Below are 4,716 nucleotides of genomic sequence, written 5' to 3'. Positions count from 1 at the left end.
CGTAAGTTTTTAAATGTCTTTATAGTGATTCACATCTATTTATGACGTTAGAATCATATAAACTAATGTTTAATGGATTAGAAGTGATTTTTGGAACTTTTAAATTGAATATAACAATATTATATATTGTGTACCGGTACCAGTTTCTAGTTCCTCAAAACCGGATTGAAAACTCTGGATTTTTATATTGAATACCGGTACCTCGCATTTGGTTCCTCAAAACCCGAAAGCTAGAATTCACAGAATTGTATTGAGTACCGGCACCGAGCTCACTACAATAAAAATGGTCTATAGTGACACTTTTAAATGTAGGTACATGTCAAAAAAGTGATGCTAGCTAAAATTACCGACACTTTTAAAAAGTGTTGCTATATGTGGGATCGCTAGGTATATAGTGACAGTTAAAGAGTGTCACTATAATCTAAAAGAGTGCTGCTAATTTACTAACACTTATTTAAGCATTTAGCAACCGTCGAAACTCTATCTCGTTGGTTGCGGTGGCGGAGGAGGATGACAGGAAAGGCTCTTCGTCTAGAATTTCAGTGGATTGAGTGAAGAGAGAAGAAAAGATGGTAATTGATTTTTTTTTTTCTTTTCTGTTTGTAATCGGGCCAAATAGACTGGGTATGGTGGGTTGAGTAGAGTAATCTTTTATTTTTGGTTGGATTGGGCTTTATATTTAGGCATTAGTAGATATTTTTTTAAGTTTTAGGATAAATGGGACACTTACTCAAAAATGTCCCAAACATGTGTCCCTATAACCGAATTCTGTTGTAGTGGCTCTAGTACCGGTACTGCATTGGCCGGGTACCAGTATTCAGCATTAGGAAATTTCTGTTTTGTCCTAGCGTACCGGTACCCACACCCGAGTACCGGTACTCAATGTAAACTTTCCTAATTAAGCTTCTAATCCTACTCTAATTGATTTTAAAGTCTATGAATAAGTTATTGGGGTTCTCTAATACGTGGAATTATAGAGAATACATGAAAGAGTAACCCTAGAGGCTAGGTTTTTTGTCCTAAATCTTTTTCCACAAAATAGCCTCTTTTAAGTCAATTCAAGATATTATAATTTGATATCTATATGTCGAATTGATCTATATTTTTCTTAGAGATTTTTCTCTGATTCTTCAACGACTCTCTAAGTAAAGGATCACCATAGAAACATGATACTCTTTATGTGCAGCGTCGCGGATTCAGCGTGATCAAGGTGGTTCATAGATTCAGATCGTGGGTGTAGTATCCTTATTTTATTTTATTTTTTTTATTTATTTACTTAGTCGGTTGATGATGCATGGGGGTGGTTTTGGATGCCACGTGCACCCCCATGCATCATTATCTTGTGGCCTATTTAGCTATGAGAGGCAGTGAGGGATATTGATGTTTTGCAATTCCTCTCTCTCTCTAGATTGAAGTGGAGAGCTCGTGGAGGCCACAGTTGAGCTTGGAGCGACGTCAACTTCGCGCCGGCGATCTGTTGGAGCGTGTGTGCGTCGTGGTAGTGCCGTTGGAGGCCGAGCGAGCATGGAAAGTTCTTCTCCTATCGACTTTTCACTGTTCTGGATTAGCTTTTGAGGTGGGTTTATTATCGGAATCCTACTCCTATAATATTGTTCGTCGACATGTATCGTTAATATTACAAGTTGTTATTGTTTAGCTCAAATTCATGAGTAGGTATGTTTTAGACATATAAACTGAATTGGGAGCATGTTATTAGTTGTTATTAATCATACATATGGGACTTGGATAAAACATAGGAGAAAACCAGCGTTCGGAACCTGGCATATGTGGAATTACCTGATTTAGCCTTAGGGGCCGTTGTATTTTTATACAGTTGTTGTATTCGGGTTGTGAGTACCCCAGGTAGTTTAGTTTACTGTTACACTCGTGCTGGGATGCCGAGTTTATTTTATAGTCATGTTTAGACTGTTCTGGACTAGTGGGTGCCGTCGTGGTTGACGGTGGACCCGGATTTGATCATTTTGAGATTTGATTGTGCCGAGGGCACGTGGATAGTGGTTAGTGGTTCAGTGAGACCTATTGCTTGACTTAGCCTGTGAGGGCAGCCTGAGATTGACAGTAATCTCGTTGGGTCGCGCCCACGAGAGCCATTCCGGAATGATGTTTCAGTGCGATCGGTGTCGCAGTTTCTGTTAAATAGTTATGCGCCGGCCACTTGCGGGGTGGTGTACGGCATAGCTGATTACAGGCAGAGTGGGTCCGTTTGGACAGCTCAAATGAGATTTGTGGTGAATCAGTTTGAAATGCGATTGGGTCAAGTGCATATTAGATACAGTAGGATAGTGTAGTGGCATATAGCTGTAGATTTCTTTCCAGCTTTACTTTCCAGCCTTATTTCCTACTGTAGTCTTAGTGGGTAAGCCGATGATGTTGAGGGCGGTACCCACTGAGGACTACTTGTTTTTACAGTAGTTCTCACGCCCAGTTGCTCCCTGTGTTTTGCAGAGCCTTCTGTTCCGGCGGCTGCAGCTTCTGAGACCGATCGAGGGAAGGGTGTCGCGAGCTAGAGCCCTACCTGACTAGTCGCCGTGCTAGAGGATCCCCAGTTGCAGGTAGTAGAGTTTTATTTTTCGATATTATGTACATACTGATACTGAACTCGCTGGAGCGAGTGGTTTGTACTTTGTATAGTATGTATACATTTGAGATGCTTTCTTTTTGGTTCTACCTGCTTAGTTCTTTACAGCTCTACGCTACTGTTTGTAGCATTGTTTGTTTACAGATACTGTGATTGCTTCGTATACAGGAAAAATTTCTTGTATACGGCGGATCTATTAGCGTGCCCGGGAAAAGTGCTATCCGGGGCGTGACAGTGGGCTTGTGGATTCGAGTGGCATTCGTGGATTCGGATGTGAGGCGTGGCATTCGTAGATTCCAACGTAGGGCGTGGACAACCTGGTGACGTGCACGAGATCCGTAGGAGGTTAAGAGAGGTTAAGTCCGTGGAGTCGGTAATGACCTTATAATCTTTTCTCTTAGTGGGTTATTTTTTCGGGTGTTGGTCTCGTTGGTTTTTCTCCAAATTAGAGTTTTTTCACGTAAATCTCAGTGTGCTATTTTATTTCCGCATTTACTTGTATTGCATTGAGATTTGTGTTTTTGAGCTATACACCTACTCACCCCCCTCTAGGTGTTTGATAATATTTAGATAGATCTTAGGGTTTCCATAACCTACATAAGATTCTGGTATTCTACTGTGCTCTGTGCCAAGAGGGTTTTAGGTATGCTTGTTTACCCCTCAGCCAGTTCCTTCATTGTGTTTGTCAATTGCCTTATGGGGCTTATTTGGATGCGTACAACAACTTGTTTAATACACATCTTTTATTTACTTGAGAAGCTTATGGTATTTAGTTAATGAGGATAATGATCAAATGTAGTTTAGAGCAGCACACTATTCTCAGCCTTCATGTCGTTTTCTCAAAATAACATAAATTAACCTCACAGGAGCTAAATATACATTCCTACCATATCATAGCTGCCACAACCTTCAAAAGAGCTAAAATTGCTATGTTTGGAAGATTCTAAAATAGGGTATAGTTTAAGAATTACCATGAAATAGTTTTTTTTTTTAGGGGTAATCGCTTATATACCCCTGAAAAATTTTCGACTTTCTAATTTACCCCTCTTAGAAGGCTAATATTGAAAATACCCTTTTTACGCTCCAACTTATTTCAAATATACCCCTAGAATTAAAATATGTTAATGAACTCTGTTATCTGTATAAAATTACTATTTTGCTCTTTCAAATATACCCTTCCACCATCATCGACTTTTCTTATTTGCCCTTAAGTCAGGGGCACAAAAAGTATTTTGACTTCTGGTCTTTTCAAATATACACCCCTCTACCGTCACCAACATTTCTAATTTGCCCTTAAGTTAAGGGCAAAGTTGATATTTTAATTTTTTATAACTGTTGTAGATATTTAACTCTTGTTTAACCCAAGTTAACCTAACAGGGGATAACTGTGGGGGTATTTTGTAATAACGGTGGAACATATGAAAGGCATTTTAGAAAGAAAAAAAATAGGGGTAAATCGAATATTTTCAAACGTATGAGGGGTATATAGGCAATTATCCCTTTTTTATTATTATGTGGCTGTTTGGATGGGCTGAAATAAGCCCATAAATCATGGTATAGTAAAACTATATGATAAAAAATATAGTTTTTATCACTCTACTACCAGAAAAAACAAAATTAAACTTTTACGAGACGGGATATACTCTTCATAATATTCGTAAATACTAAAGATAAAATTTACTCCTCACCTTCCTATGCTATTGCTCTCTCCTCCTTCGTTGCATCGCGCCACCACATCCCCCCTCTCCTCCTTTGCCGCTACCGCTATCTTCGCCACTACCTCTCCCTCTTCCTCCTCTTCTGGCCACTTCACTGCATCGCTAGCTGCTACCTCTTTCTCTTTATCCATCTTCCCTCTCTATACCACCATCGTCGTCGCCTTCTCTACATATTCCTCTACCAACAACCTCTCTTCGTTGTTCCACCGCCGCCACTCCTCTTCCTTCTCCGATGCCCCACCATTGGCTCTGCCACTATCGCCCCTTCATTCTCCTTTGCCGCTCCTCTTCTTCCTCCCCCTCCTCCTCCGCCGGCCTCTTTTTACACATTGTTGCAGTTGCAACCTCTTCCTCTACCACCCCTCTTTGTTGCGTTGATGTTGCCCTCTTCCTTTTCTT

At 40.3% G+C, this 4,716-nt stretch overlaps 1 long non-coding RNA gene across 1 annotated transcript; it reads left to right on the top strand.

Annotated features, from left to right (window-relative positions):
• Nucleotides 1,324-2,669, top strand: LOC109722540. The gene is made up of 2 exons (XR_002219502.1): nucleotides 1,324-1,576; nucleotides 2,467-2,669. It is a non-coding gene; the product is annotated as an uncharacterized LOC109722540 (long non-coding RNA).

Source organism: Ananas comosus, linkage group 16, assembly GCF_001540865.1.
Source record: "Ananas comosus cultivar F153 linkage group 16, ASM154086v1, whole genome shotgun sequence".
In the NCBI taxonomy this organism is placed as follows: Eukaryota; Viridiplantae; Streptophyta; class Magnoliopsida; order Poales; family Bromeliaceae; genus Ananas; species Ananas comosus.
This window is presented reverse-complemented; position numbering and strand designations above follow the sequence as displayed.